This window comes from Hemicordylus capensis, chromosome 4 (genome assembly GCF_027244095.1).
Source record: "Hemicordylus capensis ecotype Gifberg chromosome 4, rHemCap1.1.pri, whole genome shotgun sequence".
In the NCBI taxonomy this organism is placed as follows: Eukaryota; Metazoa; Chordata; class Lepidosauria; order Squamata; family Cordylidae; genus Hemicordylus; species Hemicordylus capensis.
In genome coordinates, this window is record NC_069660.1 from 200,764,171 (window position 1) to 200,790,039 (window position 25,869).

The window sequence follows — 25,869 nt, forward strand, 5'->3', positions numbered from 1 at the left end:
GCTAAGTTTCCTCAGGAGTCTTTGATGAGGAACTTTGTCTAAAGCTTTTTGGAAGTCCAGGTATACTATGTCAACTGGATCACTTTGATCCACACACTTGTTGACACTCTCAAAGAACTCCAAAAAGTTTGTGAGGCAAGATTTACCTTTGCATAAGCCATGCTGGTTCTCCCCCAGCAGGGCCTGTTCTTCTATGTGCTTTACAATTTAATCCTTGAGGATGCTTTCCATCAATTTGCCTGGAATGGACGTTAAGCTAACTGGCCTATAATTTCCTGGATTGCCCCTGGATTCCTTTTAAAAAATCAGTGTTACATTTGCTACTTCCCAGTCCTCCGGTACAAAGCCTGATTGCAGGGATAAGTTATATATTTTAGCAAGGAGGTTGGCAATTTCACATTTGAGTTCTTTGAGGACTCCTGGATGGATGCCATCCAGCCCTGGAGATTTGCTAGTTTTCAGTTTTTCCAGACAGTTTAGAACATCATCTCTTGTCACTTCTATCTGACTCTGTTCTTTAGCCTCCATCCCCGAAAAGCCTGGTTCAGGAACAGGTATATGCTCAGTATCCTCTGCAAATTAGTTCTTACTAGAACAACTTGTCTTTATTTAGGGGACAGAGGAATTATTCATTAATTCACCTAAAGTGACACCCCATCCTTCCATCCAGGCTTGGTAGGGAATTTTAACTGATCATGTTTTCTGACCTCTCTTACAGTGTAACATGACAGGGCTCTGTGTATGATCAATTTACGGAAAATAGGAGACTACCAAAAGTGGTGGAGGTAAGCAGCCTCCTCACCATGTGTATGGAGAGGCGGCTTTAGATTTCTGCATAAACTACTGGGCCGGTGATTTGTCTAGCTTTGCCCACTGAGTCTGAGAGCTGATCTGTGATTTGAAATGTGGTCTGTATGCTTTAAGTCCAACACTGTATTAACTACACCATACTTGGTGAGATCCAGAGTCAAGTGAGTGGAGTTCTGCTTGCACAACAGGGACTTATTAATTATTTATTTATTTGATATATATATATACCGCCCTTCCAAAAATGGCTCAGGGCAGTTTACACCAAAGTAAAAACAATTATAATCAATTAACAATTAAAATCAAAACTGTAAAAACAGCATAAATCTAATTAACAATTAAAACATTTAAAGAGTTAAAAACCCTGGAGAATCCGGCTGAGTCATCACCGGACCAACTGGTTATAACTGGAGATGGACCTCTTCAGAGGACCTCAACGTGCGATGGGGATCATGTTGAAGAACACACTCTCTAAGACTTTCCAGCATCTTCATGTTGCAGCTCCTCATGTCCCCCTGAAACTCAAAAGGAACTTTGGGAACAGCATGGGATGTAGCAAAGTACCTGCAGCTGGAGGGATGGATCCATAGAAGTGGAGACATGCCCCCCCCTCCTTGCACAAGTGTAATGCCTTCCACTCCTAAAGTGTATGAGCCTTCTACTCATACATGCATACAATCACTTGTATGGGTACACCTTAAAAATGTGAAGCAGCCCTCAGTGCCACAAGGTAACATTCTTCCTCTTTTGATTACAGGCATTTTAATAGAGCCATTTTCCAGCATCTGAGTGTTAATGCAATGTGACTGGAATGTCACCAGTAAACACCACCACAAGCTGTGCTGTGTATTGCCAGTTGAAGATGGTTCCTGCAACAAGTTTCACACCACTGTGCTGCCCTAATATGAACTATTTTGCTATGCTTTGTGTAGGTCAATATATGTGCTAATAATATAAAGGATGCTGAAAAAACCGTGGAGCATAGTTAATTACAAGAATGGAACTCTGAGAGCCCTGATTTCACAGCCAGCAATAATACGGATCTATATTTCTTATCTATATGACAAGATGCATTCGTTCCATATTATTGTGTTTTCTTATTCTGCCAATGTAACATCACTCTCTGCTTTGCAGTCAAAACTCCTTATTTATTTGGGTTGTAAAATTTCTCTTTTCAATTATAGTCACATAACTAGCAAGGCCGGAATGCCCAATCTTTTTCTCAAGGGATATTTTACAAATTCCTTCCAGATATCCTCTCTAGAGCATAAAAACTCAGATTACTTACATTCTGCTCAATAACCACAGACAGTAATGACTTGTCTGAATATCTATGAATGCTGTCGTATATTCTACAAACCTAAACTTCTTGCTGCCTCCCCACACCCCCTGCCTGCACACATACGCACACCCCATCACCACCACCACTATTCTGCAATACAGAATTGTTTGTTCTTGGTTCCCTGGGGAACAATAGACACAAAGCATGAATCTTGATGTGGTTATTCCCCTCATAGAGGAAGAGGAGCTAGAAGTCCTATTCAAATAGATTTACTTTTACCCATCTGATTCAATTGTGATCAGTCATTGTTAGCATTTTCAACGCATTCCAGAAGATGTTGGCTTTCTGACCCTGCTCCTTGTTAAAACCAATGGGGACCTTGCAACTGAATTCCTTTTTCCATGTTTCAAAGCTTCTCCCATTCTGTGTCAGGAAATTCCTGTCCCATGGTCTCAGATCTAATTAATGAAATCTGCATGTTTCCTGTTTTAGAACAGATATCGGTGAACAACAGTACTCCCAAGGTGAGGTGCAAAAATAACTAGATTGTTATCATTAGAATAGTCCCACAGAAACCAAAGGGAACTATTGTGAGTTATGGTACTCTTCCTCATGCCCAGTGGCACCTGAATTATGCGCATCATAATAGATAACATACCCATTCATAATAGCTCTTGAGCTATTTGTTTCATAAAATTAATGAACTAAGCCCCAAAGAATGCCTGTGCAAGAGAATTCTGCATTATTACAGATGGAGATGGAACATGGAGATGAATGAGAATTGTGGTCACACAAGTCCTTGTTCCTCAACAGGGATCCCAGAGGCTAAAGCCGGCCTGCTGGGCCTCTGACACTTTACCCATCCATATTAACAAGATTCAAATGGATAAATTAACAACTTATTTGCAAATCCATGAATTACAGAAACCTAGCAAAATCCCCATCGTTATGGGGAGTGGTTCAACTTCATAGGTGCACAGAGGATGGTTTAGTTTTATTTTTGTATGGTTTATTGCCCACTTTTATTTTTAAACTTGTTTATTGTGACCTATTATTCATGTGGGCTGCCCCAAGCAGCATTGTGCTGGAGGGGTGGGATATAAATATTTTAAATAAATAATATGTCAAGGGCTGCTGGAGCGTATCGTGTACCTCCGAATAGTCTGTGAAGATACACAGTTATTTCAGGAAAGAGACTTAGCCACGAAAATGAATGCTGAACTAAGAACTGTATTATTAAAAATGGTCTAGAATGGCAGTCTGGATCCCAAGAAGTGTCAGGACATCTAGTATCCAGGACAGAAGAGCTCCCTGCAACGGTGTTCTCATGGGCTGTATTTGACTGCCCAAGAGAAGTGTTAGCTGTCTTATATGGGAGAAGGGGGAGTTGCACTTGAGGATGACATCAAGGTGGTGGCTAAATCTGGTCCTTGCCCCTGGTGAGCCTCACCATTGAGAGCCTTTTATCTGCATAATTTTGCCTCTTCACTTGCACAGGCCTTTCTCAAATTTTGTTTCTTGGTCATACTAGCATGTGACTGAACTTAGAAAACTGATGAATATGAATATAGTGTTGAAGTGCCTGTCACAAATGATAGGCAAGAAGTACTGTTAGGATAACCTACATCTTCTCTATGGGTCTACAGTGGAGTAAGGGGCCTTGAAAGACAGTAGCTCCCCCTTGCTCCAGCTCTGTCTCATTTCTCTTCTCTGATGGACCTTTGTTGCATGCTGGGGATTCACCTCCTTCCCTCTGTCTTGCTGCAAGTGGTGGAGGTGTGAGGGCTGCAGGAATCTGCTGTCCTTAAGATGGCTGCATGTCTCTCATCTGCACAGTCTTCCCACAACAGCTCAGGTTTCACCTCTAGGATAGTACCATTGGAGGTTACCCAGGCAACAACTGTTCAGACACAGTGATGTCACAGCAGTGGATCAGGTGCTCAAAGTCACAGAAGATGCTGGTGGCCAGGCACAACATCCACTTTGACATCACGGAACACATCATCATCTGGATAGTCCCCAATACTGTCATTTTCCAACTCAATCTCCAAGAAGTTGGCATACCACCAATTGGCTCCATGCTGGCTCACTGGGTGAGCAGTGGCACCTGCTCCTAGAAATTAGGGATGGGTCTGGACCGGTCCGGAGGCCATTGTAAAGGCCTCCGGACCGTCCAGACCGGTTCGGACCTGGCCGGTCCGGTCGGAGGGGGTTCCTTTAAGGGGGGGAGGGTTTACTTACCCCTCCCACCACTTGTCCCCCTCCAGCGCTCGTATTTATTGTAAGAATTGGGGCGGCAGGATACTTCCCTGCTGCTCCTTGCCCCTCCGCAATGCAAAAGGCATTGCACACGCGCACGTCGCAAATGAGCTTCACGTCTCCCTGATGCCGGCGGCCCGGTCTACCCGCTGGCAGGGGCCGAGGCCGGGTAGACCGGGCCTCCGGCGTCGGGGAGACGTGAAGCTCGTGCGCGACGTGCACGTGCGCAAAAGGCTTGCCGGAGCCTTTTGCATTGCGGAGGGGCAAGGAGTAGGGGTGTGCAATTTGGGTTTTTGGTGATTCGGTTCAGGACCCGAACCGAATCACCCCTGTTCTGTTCTGTGCCCGAATTTTGCTGACCTGAATCACCCCCGATTCGGTTCGGATCAGAAAAACGGGCCCTGGGGCCAAAAGAGTGGGGTGGGGTGGTATTGCCTAAAGGCTGGAGGCTACCACCCCAATTTCAGGGGGATTGGACAAAGGGCTGATTTTTGGGGAATTTTTGAAGTTTTAGTGACTTTGGGGCAGATTGGGGGCAGAAAGTGGATCTGCCCCAAAAGAGTGGGGTGGGGTGGTAGCGCCTAATGGGTGGAGGCTACCACCCCGATTTCAGAGTGATTGGGCAGAGGGCTGAATTTTGGTGAATTTCTGAGGTTTCTCTTCATAAGGTGCATTGTGCTAGATTGATTCATTCATCATACTCATAGTAAATGAGAGTGTGAAAAAGTGAGAGTGGGGTCACTGAGAGTTGAGTAATGAGTATGATGAATGAATCAATGAATCTAGCACACAGCACCTTATGAAGAAAAACCTCAGAAATTCACCAAAATTCAGCCCTCTGCCCAATCACTCTGAAATCGGGGACGGGTGGTAGCCTCCACCCATTAGGCACTATCTACCACCTCACCCCACTCTTTGGGGGGCAGATCCACTTTCTGCCCCCAATCTCCCCCAAAGTCACTAAAACTTCAAAAATTGCCCAAAATTCAGCCTTCTGCCCAATCCCCCTGAAATGGGGGTGGCAGCCTCCAGCCATTAGGCACTACCACCCCACTCCACTCTTCTGCCCCAGATCCCACTTTCTGCCCCAATCTCCCCCAATCTGCCCCAAAGACACAAAAACTTCAGAAATTTTCCAAAAATCAGCCCTCTGCCCCATCCCCCTGTAATTGGGGTGGCAGCCTCCTCCCATTAAGCAATACCACCCCACCCCACTCTTCTGCCCCAGATCCCACTTTAAGTACCCTAACCTTAACCCTAACCTTATATGGTCATTTCCTCTGCAGGTAGGAACTTTTCAATGAAGGTGAATGGGAAGAAATTTTTGCATTGAAGTCAATGGAGGAAAAAAGGCGGGAAATCCAAATAGCTGTCAGAATGAAAATGGAGGGGGAAGAAGAACTTAAGAAGACAAGTCTGCTGGCACTAAATGGAGGCTGCTGGCATGGCCACGGAGGTCCGAATCACCCGAATTTTTTCACCCCAAAACTGGGGTGATTCGGATCGGCCACAGAAAATTTGGGGGGTTGTCGGGGGTGATTCGGCTCGGCGCTGAATCACCCAAAATTTGCTGTTTCGGGCACAGAACGATCTGTGCCTGAATCAAAATGCACATCCCTAGCAAGGAGCGGCAGAGAGGTATCCTGCTGCCCCAATTCTTACAATAAATACGAGTGCTAGAGGGGGACAAGTGGCGGGAGGGGTAAGTAAACCCTCCCCACCCTTAAAGAAACCCACCCCGCAGTGCCGGACCGCAGCTGTGCAGTTCCGTGCACACCCTTACTAGAAATGTGCAAATCAATTTGAGTACAAATTGATTTGTACCCGAATCTAGCTGATTAAGGTGATTGGGAGACAAAACAAATCACTCTTGTGGTCCATTGGCTAGATTTGGGTACAAATCTAATCACACCTGATTCGATTCGAATCGATTCAAGGTTCAGATCCCTCCTATTAATTTCCCCAGATTCCCAGCTTTAATTTTTTTTAAAGAAGTTAAGCTCTAGTCCTTGTAGAAGTGGAGTCATGGAACAAAATGTGTGGTCACTATTTTTCAAGTGTTTGGATTATTTGGTGTATAATAACCGTTCCTCAGTGAATCCCTATGAGGATTCATTGCACACCTTCATTTCTTCTATTCATTTTGTCTGTCCTTTGGACTGTGCCAACTGTCAACTGCCATGTGCCAGCTATACCCCCCCTCCCACCTGCAAGGCAGTGGAGTACTACTCAGTTTGTGTTCTAGGATCTTTTTCAAGTGTTTAGGCTCTTTGGTGTCTAATAACCTTTCCTCAAAATAAATCCCTAGGAGGATTCATTACACACCAAAGAGTCTAAACCCCTCAAAAAATCCTAAAATATAAATTGAGTACCCAGAGGCTTGTGGGTTGGGGGGTAGTTGGAACATGGGATGCCACTAATTCCCCACCTCCACCTACAAAGCAGTGGGGTCAAAATGATCAGAAGAAATGAAGGTGTGTAATGAAGACACCAAAGAATCTAAACACTCTAAAAATTCCTAAAAAATAAACTGAGTACCCCAGTGTGTGTGGGGTGGGTGGGTGTAGTTGACACATGGCAGTTGCCATTTGGCACTGTCCAATGACAGTCAAAATGAACAGAAGAAATGAAGGTGTATAATGAATCCTCATAGGGATTCATTACAAGGAAAAGTTATTAGCCACCAAAGAATCTAAACGTCAATATTCCTAAAAAATAAAATGAGTACTCCACGGCCTTGCAGGTGGTCGGTGGGTGTAGTTGGCACACGGCAGTTGACAGAAGACACTGTACAGGGACAGTCAAAATGAACAGAAGAAATGAAGGTGTGCAATGAATCCTCATAGGGATTTATTATGAAGAAAAGTTATTATATACCAAAGAATCCAAACACTTGAAAAATAATGACCGCACATTTTGCTCCATAACTCCACTTCTACAAGGGCTAAAGCTTAGCTTTTTAAAAAATGAAAGCTGGGGATCCATGTTAGGGTTAGGATAGGGCGACTTTGAATCCCCATTATTTCCTATGGCAGAAATATACACAATCAGTGAAAACTAAGGAAATTCATTAAAAATCAACCAAGTGCCCTACCACCTTGAAATTTGGCTGGTAGGTGGCACACATGAGGATCTACCCACCACCCAAATTTGGTGCCCCTTAGACCTTACTAAGTGGTATGAATCTATCTGAATCCAAATCTGAATCAAGTCAAATACACATCAATTCTGGGGTGATGTGGGGGGTAGATTTGGACACAAAACAAATCAGGGATGATTTGATTTGGGCAAAAATGGAATCAAAAATTGATTTGTGCACATACCTACCCCATGGCTTACAGAAGGCGGATGAAGCTGGGGGCATGGGAATATCAAGCACAGGAAAACTGGTATTCAAAGAGAAGGGGGCATTGCTCCATTGAAAACAATGAAGCTTAATTTACAATGGAGCTAATTAGTCTGAGGTGCTCATTTGGTGTATAGGGACAGAGTGCCTGCCAGTTCTGAATTTTGTAAACCCTTCATTGTGGGTGAGGAGAAATAGGGGTTTTGAGTGAGCCACAAACACACATTTGGAAATGGCATAGAGGTGGGGGTGAGGTGATCACATTTGCCCTATGTCAGAGGGCCTGGAGAAGGAGGAAGGCAGAAATACCATGTATACACCTGATCTTAGATGGCTTCTTGAATTCAGTGTCTGGCATTTCTCTCACTCTTTATTCTCTTGCCTCTGTTTCTGGGTCCATTGATGTGATTGTTTCTGCTGAAGCCCAGAAAGGCACATGGACTCATACGTACAATGAAAAATTACTTGCTCTGAGCTCTGGAAGTGGCTACAGCTCCTCCATGAGTGTACCATCTATGCCCACAACATAATGCATGGAGCACTCTATACTAGGTCAGCACTCAAAACTCTTCCATCATAAGCATTTATTTGTTTGCTTAAGTGCAGTGGATCTTGTGCTGCTTTCTCAAAGTAATACTAAGTAGTCATGTTGTCTCAAGTGTGTTAAATTGCAAATGCAGGTAATACAAAATGTAATGCAGGGAAAAGCTATTTGTAATTTGAATATGAATTCCTAGAATATAAATATTAAACATGAATGATCTCGTGGGCCAGGATGCACATTTTCCCATAGTATGATCACTCTGCCATACAGAAAGTTGCTAATAGTTTCTTATTGTTGTCTCAGTGATGAACCCATTCCTTGATCCACAACTGTATCACAGAATTTCAGAATTCATTACACATTAGTCTATTATAGACTTTAGATTGAGCTGGTAGAGAATCCAGAAGAGAAATCTAGGAGGAAAAAAACCTGGTGAATATGATTATTCAGAATACAAATACTTGGTTCAGCAAACATCATTCATTTAAAAACAAATCCCTTAAATCCTTATGGGCAAAGCAAACAAACACAGACACATAAGCACTTAAAAATTAAAAGTGACATCCCAGATTTATCCTTAGTGAAGTTGAAATCCTTTTAGTATAACTGTGACAACTCACTGGCAGGGGTCTCCAGGGGCATAGGCAGAGGCTTCCCCCATTAACCTGCTACCTCCTGGAAATGCCAGAGATGGAAACTGAATGCAGATTATCTGCTCTGTGTACTACTTGCGAGCTATGGCCCCTCTCCTAAAGTGGCTAGAAGGTAGTTATAGCACCCTCCTCCTCAGTAAAAAAAACCCCATTACTCACATGATACCTTATGGTGGTATGGAATGCTTCTATTTGTGTAGCAGCAAAAGAAGCAAGGGAACTACAGCACTATAACTCTACACACATATATTTTCAGGTAGCATCCAGTGATTTTAAATGAATGTAATTCTTAGGCTGAAAACCCAGGAGCACTGGCCAACATGCAGGAAGTCTTTCACATGTGGAATATAGCTCACATCTCCTCCGGAACGGAGAGCATGCATTCGCACATCAGCCAAATTCATGCCAAAGTCTGTGCGACTTTTTGGGGAGCACTTCACATGGGATTCTAGTTTTCTTTGAATTTGGGCTGTGCATTTTAGCTTAGCCCAAATGATGTCCAGGGTTTTTAAATCCTCTATTTCCGGGGCAGGGTGTGTGTGTTCTGAATAAACCAAGGTTTCAAATATGCCCTGAGCAGCCCTGTGTCAGCAACTCCTGCCATTGGAACAATGGACCCCTAACACCAATGTAGGGCTGCTCATCATGTCAGCCACTGACTAGAAAGTGTGTCCCATTGAAATCTTCATGTATTTCCACCTTCCAACAGCTTCATTAATAATATGGCACATTGACCTTTACAGAATAACATAAATGGGAGACAGGTCCAAGGAGCTTACAACCTTAGACAGTGAAGCTATTCACACATGCAGGCAAAACCAGGCTAAGGAAGCCTGGGCAGCAAACCCACCTAGGCAACCACCCTCTGAAATGAGGTTAGGAGAGCAAGCACTCTCCTAACCCCATTTCTGCAATCGCCTGCCAGCCGTGGCTGCAGATGGTAGAGATCCTGGCCAGCTCCAGGAAGGGGAGAGGAGGGGGGGATTCCCATAATGCACCATGCACATGTGTAGTGCAGAATGGGTGCTCCAGGAGGCAGGGTGACATGGAGCAATGCGTCCTAGCACTCTACCCCCCCCCCAACTATTGGAAGCAGCTGGTAACCCACTGGACAATCTGCGGGGAGCCCTGGACCATCTGCGGGGAGGTAAGCTTTTTAAGGCTTCCTCCCCACTAACCCTCTTGCCCTTTCTCATTGCTTGTGAGAAAGGGCTCAATACCCGACTGAGTAAACGAGATTGAGGGAGGTCAAAATTAGGATAACTAACAGAGATAGGAGAGGAATGGCAAAGGGAAGAGCAAGGAGAATGGTTCAGAGCAAATGTAGTCTATCGGCTTCCTTTTTGTTAGACATTCTTTTCTCTGGAAATTAATGGAACTCTCTTTCAAGTAAATGTGCTTAGGACTGAAGTACAAGTCATTACTGCTAACCAAATGTAGAGGCCGAACCAATGCAGTTTTAGTACCAAAAAATATTTTGTAGTGGTTGCTTGTTCTAAATAAGATTATTTTACTTCCCTGTTGAGTATGGCTTAATGGACAATGATGCTGAACTTGCTCCTGCTTTTATAGAGAGAGTAAGTGGTATGCAGATGCCTAATACATGCCTCCTTGTCTGAGATACTTAATGCTGCAGTTCCTGATCCTCTGCACCGTGATGGTGATGGATGGCTCATAAGTCCTGGGAAATAAGATGTATCCAAATCAAACCCTTTAGCAGCTGCACAGAGGCTCAGATTATGATTCCCTTGCAGGCCACGGCGTAAACACATATTTCGTTGTTAGTGGGCTCTACTTATTATGCTTCAACAGCCATTCAGATGTGGCAGCAAAAAGACAGGAAGCCTTTAGCGTTTGATAGGACAGGACCCTGAAGGAAACCAGAAGCCTGCTGGGTATTAAGAGGTTTGGAATTATAGCTGCTTGAGGTGGAATAAACATGAGAAATGTCCTGACATCTTTAGAACCCCAGTAAATATGTTTGGAGCTCTGAACTAATACTGCATATATCAAGCTTCCTAAAGAGCCTTGTTTCTCAGATTCTGTGTATTTCTCAAAGTTCATTTTCTTAAGCTCTGTTTCCCTGCGGTTGGCACAGATTATTACTTTACTAGTGACTGTTAAGCCCGTTACATTAACGGGCGCTAGAAGAGTTGTGAACAGGGGAGCCGGCTGCGCGCCTGCGCCGGCTCAGTCCTCTCTCTGACTCACTGGAGAGAGGACGTCCGTAGCAGCTCCTAGGCTGGTCAGGAGCACGTGGCCAGGCCTAATAGGAGCGGCTGCGCTGCGGGCTGTAGCAGCGGCAGAGGGCTCTTAAGCCCCTCCACCGAGAATCAAGGGCGGCCCCCTGCTTAGAGGCCGTGGGTGCAGCCTCCCTCAGCGCCGCCACGGACACGGCATAATCGAGCGGCCGCTCCCGGGGGCTGTAGTGGCAGTGGAGGACTCTTAAGCCCTGCCGCCGGGGATCCAGGGCGGCGAGCAGCCTCCCCACCACCGGAGTGGCTGCTCCGGGCGGCGCCACAGACGTGGCCCAATCCGAGCAGCTGCTCTTGGGGGCTGTAGCGGCGGCGGAGGGCTCTTAAGCCCTTCCGCAGGGGATCCGAGTGGCCTCCTCACCAGCGGAGCGGCGCGCGTGCCACGCATGCGCAGAACACCTGCAAGAGACACGGACACAGGTACCTTAGGGTTTTTATTATATAGGATGCCCTACATTTTTAAAAAAATCTAGATGCGTTATTTATTGCAAAGCTCCTAAAACTAGCAGCCAAAGTCTATGCATGTTTACTGGGAACTAAGTCGTTCTAAACGCCATGGAGATTGCTTCCAAGCAGCAGCAGCTGGTGAGAACCAACCACCACTGGGAGCAGCAGTTAAAGGAGAGGAGACCCTTACAAGCAGGCACTGAGTGCCAGCATACAGCAACTCAGAAGGTGGAAAGCCCTGCACAATAAACCACAGTTCTCTCTGCCCCAGAAAAGTGATGCATCAGCCAATGGGGGTGTGTTTTCAGTCTCTTTCCAGGATTGCAGTTTTTGGCTAACTTTAAAGTACCTTTTAAAGAAAACTATAATAACTAGAGTAATGTGTTTTTCCCTCTACAGGTATTGTATGAATAAGAGTTGACAACACAATGCATTCTGAAATGTAGGGGAAATCCCCATTGCACAAGGCTTCCCTTGCAGTTGCAGTGTGCAGAGGGGTCGGGGAGAGTGACCTTTGCTTCTCTCCCTTCCCTGGAAAAGCCCTGTTTGTGTGCAGCCCTCACAGACATATTCCTGGATGAAAAAAGGGCTTTTGTCCGGAGAGGAGAGAACCAAGCATGGCTTCTCCTCCCATGTGCTGCAGCTATGGGGCAAGCCTCATGCCCATTTGGATTGGATTCCTGGCTGTTTGAAAGCACAGAGCTGATGTGACACAACAGAGGGTGCCCAGCAGTGCCACAAATGCTCCACTTTGCTCAGCCAGTTGCAATTCAGGATTGCTAAGTTCGTAGCAGGCAGCACACACCTTGCAGCAGGTGCAAGACTCACCCCATTACCAACCCCACTGTGGACCAGGTGCTTATGTTCGAAGCATACACAAAACCCAGACTCCCTTCTAGTCAAAAGCTCAACATTATAGAATGCGGTGATTTGGCTCCTGGTGGTATTACAAGAACATTTACAGAAGAAACAGAAAGGATCAGTGAGTTCCAGAGGCTCCTTGTATTGTGACAAGCCGCAAAAATGTGGATTCCCAGGATGAGAACATAGCAGGTGTGTGTGTGTGTGTGTGTGTGTGTGTGTGTGTGTGTGTGTGTGTGTAGAGAGAGCATGGGGCAAATGATCACCCTGGAATCTGCCTGGCTCAGTTTTTGCTTCTCTCCTCACAAGGGACTGAAGATGATGGAACAAAGCCAGTGGACATGTGAATTTGGTGGCCACAATTATGCAGATCTGGAATGAAGCCGTGATATGATCCAGCAAGAAGAAGATTCTAGGGATGTGCACAAAACCAGCTTGGCCTGTTTGGTTCAAATCAAACCCAGTTTGAACCAGGGAGTCTAGGTTTGGTTTTTGTTTTGCTCAAATCTGCCCGCCACCCATTTGGTTCAAATTTGAATCAAATTCGAACCAATTCTAAAAGTGTTGGGAATTCTCTGTTAAGAGAAACCCTTTTTCATTATAGCAGAGTGCACAGAGGCACAACACAGCAGAATTTAGTTAGGCATGCGTGTATGCTGAGAGTAAAGTAACTTGGAGCCAGTTCATAGATTCAAATCAATATAAATGGTATTTATTAGGGAACTCCATTCTTGAAAGGAAAGTGAGGAGTTAGGATCTCTAATCTATCTATCTAGCTGGATGCAGATGGATTCTGCATCTCTGCACACATTGTGCAGGGGAGAGGAGCTTCCATGTTGCAAGGTAGAAGTAAGGGAAGAGAGGGTAGAGAGGAAGGAAGTGGCTGGAAGGAAGGAAGTCCTTGAGATTAGCAGTCTACATATAAAAGGGATAGTGTCAGAGCAGTAGAGAAAGGATGAGCAATGTCTCGACCCTCTAGCCCTCTGACTCACTAGTCTGTCCTCCTATGTTATTGAGACAAGAGACAGCACATAGTCCTTCACTTCCAACAAAAAGGACACGATCTGGCCCATTATTCCCTGTGAGAGCAATTAGAGGCACAAAACCGGGGTGGGTTGTAGGCATCCATAGGTGCCAACTACCACCAAAACCCCAAAGCAATCAGACACTCCTGTGATGTTTAATGATTTTTTGAAGATATTTTCCCAATTTTTGCATTTCTCCCATAGGCAATAATTGAGGTTTGAGGCAGCCCCCTAAACTTGGGGTGGGTTTGGAGGAATAGCAGGCTGTGGATTTGAGGGCATGGCAAAGCTGGGTTTGGGGGCATGGCAGGTTGTGCCACAACTCTGCCTGGTAGCTGAAGCCAGTGGGATTTATGGTTCCCCAAACCGGAATTTGTTTAGTTTCTGGCCTCTTTCACAGTCTATCAGAGTGGATTCTGGCGGGGTGGTATGAAAAGTTCTTCATAGGGATTCATTGAGAGAACTCATGCAGCAACCATAATCCAATTTGTGTTTGGATTTGTTGCTGTATGAATTCTCTCAATGACTCTCAATGAACCCCTATGAAGAACTTTTCATACATACATACAGCCGGGTCATGACTCGGGCCACACACAGGCCCATTGCACATGTGTGGCGGCCTCCAAAATTGCCACCACAAGGGGGGAAAGGCCTGGAAAGGACTGAAGAATGCCTGATTTTTGGCATGAGGAAGGCTGGCGGGGGGGAGGAGGAAGCTCCATGGACCCCACCCCGCAGCCTCAGAGAAGCCTCCCTGAGGGAGGGGCTTCTTCTTCTTTTCTTTTCTTTTTAAATATTTTTTACAAAATGTGTACCAACCTACCCCCCCCCACTGAACCAGACTGAAGGGGGGGGGACCAAACTGGCCCATTCCGGTTTGGGTCCAGTTTGGACTCTAACCGAATCGGGCCAGACGATTTTGTGCACACCCATACTGGGTGGTGTGATATTAAGCATCTGCATACCACTTACTCTCTCTATAAAAGCAGGAGCAAGTTCAGCATCATTGTCCATTAAGCCATATTCAACAGGGAAGTAAAATAATCTTATTTAGAACAAGCAACCACTACAAAAAAATTTTGGTAGTAAAACTGCATTGGTTCGGCCTCTACATTTGGTTAGCAGTAATGACTTGTACTTCAGTCCTAAGCACATTTACTTGAAAGAGAGTTCCATTAATTTCCAGAGAAAAGAATGTCTAACAAAAAGGAAGCCTATAGACTACATTTGCTCTGAATCATTCTCCGTGCTCTTCCCTTTGCCATTCCTCTCCTATCTCTGTTAGTTTAAAGACAGAACGGGGAGTGGGGAAAGCAATATGTGCAATGGGAATATGTTAAGTTATGTGTTGAAATGTTTTTGCTACTGCATATTTGCATAAATATACCTGTTTTATATTCTTCCATTCCTGTGAGATCAGTTGCTGTTTGTGCCCTCAAGAACCCACATATTAAAAATACTGTGTTTGTCATGGTGTGTGTAGGGGGATAATGCTTAACTTCCTGGGGGCTGGGGGGGGGGACTCCAAAGGCCTTTAGGTCGAGAATCCAAAATTACTTAAGTGCACCTCAGCCAAGCAGATTCTGGTTAGACCAGGTCCCTCATTGCTACCTTCCCTAGCAGTTTCAGCCCAACCCAACCCTGCTGGTGTTCCAGCCTTCCAGCTCACACAGCACTCAGCAGCACTCTCTCACAGAACTCTCACAGAACTCTTCTCCCACATGCAGCCCCCCTCTCCTTGGCTGCTCAACCCTCCCTTTTTTCCAATTCCGAAAGGCTGCATTAGCCAATCAGGGAATTTCTTCCCTCAGGCAACCAGAGACTTCTGTCTCTGGCTGCCTGACAACCAATCACAACACAACACTTTGTAACTTTCCCTCCGGAACTCTGCAGCAGCAACTTTTACCTCAGACTTGGCTGTTAGAGGTTGCTACCTTTTAACCCCTGCAGAGCCTAGAAGGAACATAGAGCAAACTAAAGTAAAACAAACCACAAAACATAATGAGAAGGAGTTATTCTTTCCCAGCTGGATTTGGGTCAGGATGGGAATTCTAGGATGTGGGTCCATCCTGGCCTCTTGAAGTGACCAAGGTGGACAATATCTCATCCAGCCCATCTTCATTTCTGACACAGATGGATTTCTGCTCTTCTCTCTCCTTTGTAGGACCTGGGGAAAGGATGCCCCTTACTTCGTGGTGTGATCAGCTTCGAATAAGATATTCCTCTGGTTCCCCTCTGGTAAGATAACCTGCTCCCCATGATCAATTGTTTATTTACTCTTTGTCTATTTGAAGTTACATTTGAAGTTTGCATGGCTGCACAACTTTTGGTCCTCCTGAAGTTTGACTACCACTTTCATAATCCCTGACTATTGGCCACTGTGGCTGGGGATTATGGGAGTTGTCCCTGCTAGTACTATATATCGGGCAGCAGCGATATAGGAAAATGCTGAAAGGCATCATCTCATACTGCACAGGAGGAGGCAATAGTAAACCGCTCCTGTATTCTACCAAAAGACAACCACAGGGCTCTGTGGGCACCAGGAGTCAAAATCGACTTGATGGCACACTTTACCTTAGTCCAAAAACAGCTGGAGGGCCAAGGTTGTGCAGCCTACTGTCTCTAGCATTCTCAGGGAAAGTGGCACGTGACAAGATTTCCTAAGCCACAAAAGACAGTTCCCTGCCCACAAGGAGCTTCCAATCTCAATTGTAATTGTTGAAAAGGCAGAAAGGGCAGGCAAAGGGAGCTAAGAGAGAGAGAGAGAAGGAGATAAGAGGAGGAGATCAATCTGAGCCAATGTAGTTAGATCTATTTGGACTTGGGGTGAGGATCCAGGGTTAAGGCAAGGGGCAGGGGGGTGGGGCATATATATTCAGCTACCCAGGGTTCACAATAATGATGTCTGAGACTTTATTATACATAGTAATGAATGTTGAGATGTCCTCTAGTCTGCTCTGTGATGACTACAAGACTTTTAGTGCTGGCCCACAGTAGATCGGTACCCTGATTCCAGGTGAGCCCTGAAGCCACCCAGAGTGTGACACTCAAGCCAACATGTGGCTGGTTAGAGAGGGCTGGACCCCATGGTCAGTGGTTGTGGGGAAAAGAGAGTAGCTGGGTTGGAAAGCAGTGGAAGCCTCTTTGAGAGGCACAGGAGGGTGATGTGGAAGCCCCCCCGAACATGTGAAGCTGCCGTTTGCTGAGTCAGACCATCGTTCCAATCAGTTCATGGTTGTCTACTCTAACCAGCAGCCGCTCTTCCTCACTATGGAGGAAGCAGCATGAGAACTTACTCTGGGTGATCTGGAACTGGGAAATGCTGAGAGGAAAGAGGTGTGTGTATAATTCTTTTCCACCTCTCATTTTTCCATTCTGCTTCCTTCTTTCAGGGTTCCAGACTCCTATTTTGTTCTAGAATGCACACCACAAACCACATACAGGAAGGAAGCAATTTGGAAGGGGAATTAGAGTGGGAAAGTGATGGTTGGGGAAGGATTATGCACCTCTTCATTTCTTACACTTCTCCATCCCCAATCGCCCCCTTTCTGACTTTGCTTAGCAAACAATTGAGGCATCAGAAGGCACTCAAAATACTGATATGCATCAGGTAATGGATACGAATACAATAAATATTTATATAACACTTTTCAACAAAAGTTTCCAAAGCAGATAACATAGATATGAATAAATAAATAAAATGGCTCCCTGTCCCCAAAGGGCTCACAATCTTAAAAAAACAAGCATAAGATAGACACCAGCAACAGCCACAGGAGGGATGCTGTGCTGGGGATGGATAGGGCCAGTTGCTCTCCCCCTTCTAAATAAATAGAATCACCACTTTAAAAAGGTGCCTCTTTGCTCATTTAGCAGGTGATGACTGAATCTTTCCATTTTGTAGAGAACAAATGGAAATGCATGCCAATGGGTCCCCTTGATTTTTGTTTCCATTCATGCTGAAACAAAATAATCTAAGGGGAAATGGCCATGACAGGGGGTTCAGTTTTGTTCTGCCATTCACTGGCATTCCTTTTAGTAATTGATTTTTGTGACATACCTGGAGTCCCACTAAAGACTCTCCCCCCGCCCACCTTTTCCAGCTCACCAAGCAAAACCAAAGTAAGAATTTTTCTAGTAGCACCTCTGGCTACTATGTCTAAAAGTAAAATTGTGCCCTCAAGTTGGTGTTGATTCCTGGTGACCACAGAGTCCTGTGGTTTTCTTTGGTAGAATACAGGTGGGGGTTTACCATTGCCTCCTCCTGTGCAGTGTGAGATGATGCCTTTCAGCACGTTCCTATATCGCTGCTGCCCTATATAGGTAGTGGGGATACGAACCAGCAAGCTCCTCCTCGCTAGGCAAGTCATTTCCCTGCTGTGCCCTTAAGTGGCTACTATGTCTAGCCACCCCAAAATCTGTCCCCAAATGGAGCTTTCCTCACTGACTGAGTTAGAGATCAGCAAAACTCTCCTGGATGTCCCTGCCGGAGGACTGTCAAGGCAAGAACATGAAATGGGATATTAGAGTACCCCCAGACCAGTTTTCAAGAGTCCAGGATTTATTCAGGAACTGGCACTCAGTGAAGCAATAAAGAAAGTCATGTTTCTATCTCATAGTATAACCAATGTGATTCTTTGGTCAGTTTTGTTCCTCACCAGCCTCTGTGTGGCCTTGGTCCTTCAATGGTCACTCCCACCCGTCAGTCAACTCTACCCGGCCCAACCTTCCAGCTGTCACACATCCTTTACAAGTGTAATGAACACTTGAAAATTACCTTGTAATTACCTTGTAAAGTGTAATGAACACTTTTCTTTCTTTCTGCACTCCAATTATTTATATATTTGCTTTATTTGTTTACTGGCTGTGGTTGGTGTTTGGTTTTAATTCTTTTGTTCCTCCCCCTTTCTTTCTCTTCCCCCTCCCTGAAGTACTGGATAAGAATTGCTACATGGGGGATGGTTGTTTTTAATTTAAAATAGATAATTTGTTGTGTGAAAAGAAAATTAATGCATATATTGCCCACCCCAGATCACCTCACAAAAACTGGAGGTTTCTCCTTCCATAGGCTCCCTGGGCTCCCACCTTCTCAGAACACAGCTGTAGGGCTGCTTCTCCTGAGGGGGAGACACCTCCTTCCCTCCACATCCTTCCCCTCTTACTGCTCCTTCTGGATTTTGCTCAGGAAGAAGATGGCCTTTCCTGGCCTGGGATCTTCTCCACCCAGCCACCCTCTGGGAAACCCTGGCCAACAGCCACCTCAGTGCTTTCCACTCTCTCAGGCAGTAGTGCATCTAGGTAATTTTGGTGCCTAGACCACCCCTGCTGCAAGGCCCTCCCCTCGCCGTGAGGCCCTGCCCTCGTATAAAAATTAACCTATATTGGGGGGGGGGCTCTTGCTGCCATTTTAGTGGCCTCCATGAATGTGCAGAGGCCCGAACAGGGACCAAACTGGCCTTGCCTGCTCTGGTGGGCATGGGGAGCACCCACTGCAGTTGCCAGCAGCACTTTTAAAGGTAAAAATTCACTCCCCTCCCATCTCAACCCATTTTGGCAAAGGTCCCAGCTCACCCGTACAGAGGAATCCTTACCAGATTCTGCTTTACCAATTGCCTAGCTGGCTCAAGCCGGGCTCAGTTCGAACTGAGTCGGGAGCAGGGGGCTTCACTAAAACAATTTAGGGTGAGAGGGGAGTGAATTCTTACCTTTAAAAGTGCTGCTGCTGGTTTGGGTCTCTGTGCATGTGTAGAGACCACTAAATTTCCCAGCTGACTCGAGCCAGGTTCGGTTCAAAGTGAGGTGGCCCGGCTTGAACATGCACAAAACCAAACCAGACCAGGTTTGGCTTGAGTTCTGTTTGATTTGAGCTGAACTGCGTTTTCCAGTTTGGTGCATGCCTCTAGTCAGCAGGACAGCTCCCCAATTCTGCATTAGAGCACAGTGTGTGGCAGCCTGAAGACTTAATGTTTCCCCACTTAGTTCTTTGCCTCTGAAGTGGCCACCCTCCTGTGCCAAATCGTCCTTCCCCAGCACTGTTTTGAGATGCAAAGGGGCCACTTCTGTTCCACTTTCTGCTTTCAGCCCATTTGTTAAGGATTCCTTGAAGGAAATGTGAAGTTTGTCCCCCAGAGCCCTGGAAAGATCCAAGGGAGCACCAGAACACCCGTTCCTCTCTCCTTTCTCCTTCACAGAAGCTTATTACTGAAGAAGCCACGGTTCCAGACATCAGCGCCAAAGATAAGAGCCTGGACAGGTAAGATGCCACAAGTTCCTTGAAGTAGTGTTTGTTCTTGAAATTCTGAGCACTGTGCAGGGATGTTTTCTGTCCCCCTCTCAACACTGTATCTGGAGTACATCCAATGCAGCTGACTGGCATCAGGCGCAGGACAGACAAAAAGATGTTGCAGGATAGGAGGAATGTTTGTGGATGGGATGGGATAAAATTTGAGGCTCCGCTGCAAATTACAGAAGCATACACAGAAGAACCCCATTGTGAAGCAGCACTGGAAGGATTTGTTGATGAGAAGATCTAAGGGAGGAGAGGTTTTTATTGCTCTCTCAACTTTGGTTTTGCTTTCCTTTTCTATGTGAGCTTCCAGATATATATATTTCCCTTCAGACATGCATCTGGATCCCCACATGGAGAGGAAGCAGTTTGGGAAGGGAATCATAGTGGACACGTGGTGGCTGGGGCAGGATTCTGCACCCCTTCACTTATGCTACTTCTCTGTTCCAGTCACAACTTTCTGGGTTTGTGTAGTATGTGATAGAGGTGATGAAAGGATCCTCAAAAAACTGTGCCAGAAAGGTTTTTCCTGCAAATATCTTAAATGTCTCTTTGTTTTACAGTGGGAAAATTCCATAAGTCAGTGAACTTCACTATTTTCCAAGTGGGGACCACTTTGGCAAAAAAAAATTCCAACATGAGAGCAATTTCCCACCTCCATGGTGAGAAAAAACACTGGTTTTGCTTTTCCCAGCATGGGGGGAGGGGGTCTTTTAAAGGAACAGAGCCCTGTCAAGCCCTAATACCATCTTGGAAGATGTGCACCAAGTGCTAGAAAGTGTCATCCTTCCCACCACTTTCCCCATAGTCTTCCATGTGGAAAGTGCTGAGGAGGATTGTTGTTGTTGTTGTTGTTTTTAAGATGGCGGCTTCCTTTTAGAAGGAGGAAGCAGGTTCTGCTCTGGACTGCATGAGGTGGGGAGACACATCACCCCTGTGGTCTCTCTCCCATGGTCAAACTCAGTTACTCCCTTGCCCACTCCCTCCACTCTTGACACTGCATTACCACACAAGGAGAAACCACATCTTGGTGACAGCAACTTTGTCTTATCTTATCAGGGAGACAGCTCAGATTGTCCAGGCCCTGTTGGAAATGTGGCACTGGTGACCCCAGATAAGACCCACTGGGAAAACTTGTGTGCTGCCTTCGCAGCTGCCTTCAGGGAGTGGCCCTATTGGTGAGGTAAGAGTACATGCGCTGAGATGTCTCTAAAAGGACTGGGGGGAGAGAGATGAGTCACGTCTGTTCTCTCCAGACCTCCCTCTCAGGATTCAACAAGGGCCTTTGATGTGTTGCAGGACCCTCCTCCATACAAGGAGGCGCCCAGGCCAGGGGAGAGCATAACATCGGCCCCCATGGAGACCAGTTCTGGCCTGTGAGGACTGTTGGGGCAGCCCCTCCCCCCGCACCTTCCCAGGAGTACTGAAAGACCAGTGTGCCCTGAGAGGAAGGCAAGAAAGGAGGCACCCAGGCCAGGGAGCTCTTGTCCTCAACTCCTGAAAAGACCAACAGCCTGAGACAATGTTTTATTAATCTTCTGTTATTTGCTTCGTTTAATATTGTAAACCGCTTTGGGTGCCTTTGTCAAGGCAGAAAGGCAGTATAAAAATCTAGTAAGTAAGTAAGTAAGTAAGTAAGTAAATAAAACACCATCCTCCACAGTGTCCAAGCTGATGGACTATCTGGCTTCCATCTTCAGCCTGGAGGAAGATCCGAAGAAACATTCCTCCGCAGAGGGGCCACACAGCCTCCCCAGACCCAAAACAAAGCCCAAGTATGGTTTGAAAGCACCCCTAGGTGGCAAGGTAACCCTGTAGAATGCTCCCACAACAAACCCTTCTTTCTTTTGTCTTCCTCCCCTTTTCCAGCGGCCTGGGTTTCCTCTGGTAGTTGCACAGGGGAAACAGTGTCCAGGCACCTGCCCCCCTTCCCTACTTGGTGTGTGCTCCTCTCCCCCATCCACTCCAGCATCCATTCCTCACTTCATGTCCGTCTTAGTTCACTCCTCCTTCCTCCCAGGCCTGCAGCAGGAGCAGGAGCACAGGAGCCCAAGTAGCTCTTGGGGGCCCTCTGGAATCCCAGCCCTGGGGGTGGGGGTGACACATCCCAAGGGTCCCTAGTGCTACCAGGGAATTCTCCTCCCTTCAGCTCCCTGCAGTATAGCAGGTGAGGTTGCCATCAGCATGCCTCCTGGCCCCATCTTTGGCTCATCCCCTCCCCTGCCTGCTACAGCAAATAGGGCTCCTTCTTCACCCTGGGGGTAGGGGTGAGCAAGAAAGTGGCCTCTAGTGACTGCCAACACAGAGGGAGGCCACAATGGTTGCCCTATTGTGGGCCAAGTAGGAATTTTTTTGTTTTCCAACAGAATTGGCCCAATAGGAAAGTCTTTTTTTCTTTCTTTCTTTGTGCCTCTTCTAGTCTATCCTGTTTTGTTTCCTTAGCTAAAAAGTTGTGTACTTATAGAAAATCTAGTGAAGTTGATTAATAAAGTTGCAACCTTTCATTCACAGACATGAGTTTCTGTGTTCTTATTTGCATTCGGCGTTTCTTGGAGTGGTGGACATTTTCTTTATTATTGTTTATGTTTGTGCCATATCTTTTCAGTAATTGTTCTCAGTTAGTGTTTTACATCATTGTTGTTTGTTATATTATGCTGCTCTCAGTCTTTTGTTTCACAAGAGATAGTGGTGTAGAGTTCCTCAGTCCCCCTCCATATCCCCCCTCCCAATCAGAGCTGCCACTGCCTCATATACCAAAGGTCTGCAGTATCAGAGGAAGAGAGAGTTCCTCAGTCCCACCCCACAATCCCAGTATCCCACCCAAATCAGAGTTGCAACCTCCTCATTAGTTGGTAGCAAAGTTGGATTAATCTCCCACCCCGATGAGTTTCTCAACTAAATAATTGAGGGGCTGTTAGTTGAGCAATTAGGGTCTCCCTGTGCTGGTACATGGCTGTTGACTGGCCAAAGAAGTTATGGCATTTGTACAAGTGCACTCTAGCACAACTTGTGTTTGGAAGACAGCAGTGCCCACAGTGTATGTGTGTGAGCAACTAATCTGAAGCCATTTTGTTGTGCTTGTCTCATATCTAATATCAGTTTTCAACAGAAGGTTTTCAAAGCAGTTTACAAATAAAAATGAATGAGAAAATGGCTTCCTATCCCAAAAAGGACTTACAGCTAAAATGACTCAAGGAAGGCACAAGAAACCACCACTAGTAGGGCCACTATGTTGGGGTGAATGGAATGAAAGTTGCTGGCCTGTTAAATAAAAGAGAGCCACCAGATTGTACAATAATTGATAGCTAAAATAGACCTTTTCAGACATTATGAAACGTAAGCGTGAGCACCGCTCACATGGGGGGAAGCAGGGAGTCTTGCCCACTGCTGTCACTCATCCTCTGTGCCCGACAACCATGCTTATGGCAATGTTTGACTGAACAGGACAGCGCCATAAGTGTGATGGACAACAATCCCATGAACTACAGCCTTGAAGGCTGCAACTCATGGGATTGCTGGCCATCATACTTATTGTGCCACTCTGTCCAGACAAAGGAATTCTCTGCCACAAGTGGTGACAGCCAACAGCCTGGATGGCTTTAAGAGGGGTTTGGATAACTTCATGGAGGAGAGATCTATCATCGGCTACTAGTTGGAGAGCTATAGGCCACCTCCAGCCTCCAAGGAAGGATGCCTCTGAGTACCAGTTGCAGGGGAGTAATAGCAGGAGAGAGGGCATGCCCTCAACTCCTGCCTTTGGCTTCCAGCAGCATCTGGTGGGCCTCTGTGTGAAACAGGATGCTGGACTAGATGGGCCTTGGGCCTGATCCAGCAGGGCTATTCTTATGTAAAGAGCACTGTAAACATGGTTGTCAGGTGTGGGGGTGAGTGACAGTGGCAGGGGGGCAGGACTTTCCCCCTGGCATGCAGCACTCACACTTACATTTCATAAGGTCTGAAGAGGGCTTGTGTGATTTCTGAATTTAGGTGATCCTTTCCCCACAAACGGTTTTATTTCTAATACCTCTGAAATGTATTGCTGTGTTAAGAGAATTGAAAACTACATGCTTATTTTCAGTACAGATTTTTCAGAGAATTTTGCTGCAGAAATATACTTCTTTGCCCAGTTAGAAGGAGTTAATTTTGCACATTATTTTGCACCAATCTTGGATTGCTGCCAATTAGACACTCAGCAGGAAGTTGTGGCCATTATCAGTGCTCTGACACAATCCTTGTATGTTACTTATGTTTTCAACCCCCCCATTTTTCACATTCACAGTTTATGTCAAGGATGTGCTCTTAAATCTTATGTGCAGTCAAGAACCTATGTATCAGCAGCAGCTAGGATTATTATAGCACTGGAATCTAGCACTGGAATCTAGTGATCCTTCGTATATTGCAGATTGGTTTAGGAAAATAATATTCATCAATGAGATGGATATGTTAACAGAACTGATATGTCTACAGAAAGACTTTGTTACTGAGATGTGTATTCTTTTGTGGTATACACGAACAATTAGATGAGAAGAGCAGTTTTAAGTATTATAATTGTGATTTTATAACACTGAATAAAGGGTGTGGTTTTTTTAATGCAATGGAAAAATCCAAACATTTTCCAAAAGGTTTGTGGGAGAAACATAGCTGTACACCAAAAGAAACCATGACGTGTGACAAAGCCATTATCCTCTGCACAGGTATGCAATAATTGATTAATTGACTAATCCGCTGATTAGGGGTGTGCACGGATCCGGTTCCATGCACATCCAAGAGGTGGGAGAGGGTCTCTTTAAGGGGTGAAGAGGGTGTTCTTACCTCCTCCACCCCACTCCCCCCTCTGGTGCTGCATTACAAATCACTGGGGTGGGGCAGCTGTAATCCCTCGTCGCCCCAGTCAGTGTAATGCCTGAAGTGCTGTGCATGTGTGCTACATATATGCATGCACACACATGTGGCATGTGCACACACACACCACTTCTGGTATTACTCTGGCCGAGGCAGCAAGAGGAAATACAGCTGCCCCACACCAGCAATTTTTAATGCAGTGCCAGAGGTTGGAGCATGGTAGGGAAAATAAGAACACCTTCCCCATGCCTTAAAGAGACCCCTGTTCCCGCGTTCGAACTGGTTCGAACCTGGGGGTTCCAAACGTGTTCGGCAGTCTGTGTATAGACTACTACTGAATTGCTACCACTACCTACCACTGATTGCTATTTAAAAATTATATTTTGCCTTTCCAGCAGTTCAAGGCAAATTACAACGTTTAAAAACAATAATACACATCAAAGTTCATTATCCCTCGTCCATCCCATTACTGTCTCCAGGCAGGCATTTAGGGTGGTTATGCCTTCTCCTGATGCTGCCGACATGGAAAAAAAGATTTGGGTGTCATCAGCATACTGATAACACCCTGCACCAAATCCCATGATGATCTCTCCCAGTGATTTCATGTAGATGTTAAACAACATCAAAGACAATATGGAGCCCTGAGGGACACCATACAAAAGTTCAGATTTTGAAGAACTGTCTCCAAGGGACACCATCTGGAACCTGCCTGAGAGGTAGGAGCTGAACCAACGCAAAGCAGTGCACCCCCCAAACCCCTCAGACACTCCAGAAAGATATTATGGTTGATAGTATCAAAAGCTGCTAAGAGATCCAAAAGGACCAACAGAGGCTTCTTTAGAAGAGGTCTAATAATTGCCTCCTTAAGGCAAAGAGGCATCCTGCCCTCCCTCAGGCAAGCATTTCCATTCTCTATCAGGCTTTCTACAACAGCAACCCCAGCCAGACAGTATAATCCATGTTGGGCAAGGATCAAGAGAACAGGTGGTCAGCCACACCATTTCAAGCAGCTTGTCCACATCCTCAGGAGTCACAAACTGGAATTGAACTAGCTTCACCACAGCAGAGGAGTCACTGACTCCTCAGAGGAGTCACTGCTCCACATCACACACTGCAGTAATTGAGGGGTGTGAGTAGAAGTTGGCCCGAATACAAGATATTTTGTCCATTTAAAAAATTCATTAAAAATGTCACAGCGGGTATCTGATGGTTCCAAATTCTGATTCACAGGAAGAAGGGCACAAACTAGCCCTCTCACAACCTGA

At 45.8% G+C, this 25,869-nt stretch overlaps 2 long non-coding RNA genes across 5 annotated transcripts in view; one reads left to right on the top strand and one right to left on the bottom strand.

The window, feature by feature from the left end:
- Positions 1 to 22,272, top strand: part of LOC128324494 (uncharacterized) — a 49,119-nt gene extending 26,847 nt beyond the window's left edge. Inside the window, exons 2-8 of one of the 4 annotated variants that reach the window (XR_008306898.1) lie at positions 719 to 785; positions 1,565 to 1,735; positions 15,644 to 15,717; positions 19,558 to 19,729; positions 20,326 to 20,424; positions 20,822 to 20,945; positions 21,062 to 22,272. This is a non-coding gene — a long non-coding RNA (uncharacterized LOC128324494). Of the gene's footprint in view, positions 1 to 718; positions 786 to 1,564; positions 1,736 to 15,302; positions 15,718 to 19,557; positions 19,730 to 20,325; positions 20,425 to 20,821; positions 20,946 to 21,061 lie in introns of those variants that run through there. The other 3 variants (XR_008306896.1, XR_008306895.1, XR_008306897.1) reach the window with 3 other exon arrangements.
- Positions 7,500 to 25,869, bottom strand: part of LOC128324496 (uncharacterized) — a 57,636-nt gene continuing 39,266 nt past the window's right edge. The window contains exon 3 of the long non-coding RNA XR_008306901.1: positions 7,500 to 8,651. This is a non-coding gene — a long non-coding RNA (uncharacterized LOC128324496). The remainder of the gene's footprint in view (positions 8,652 to 25,869) is intronic.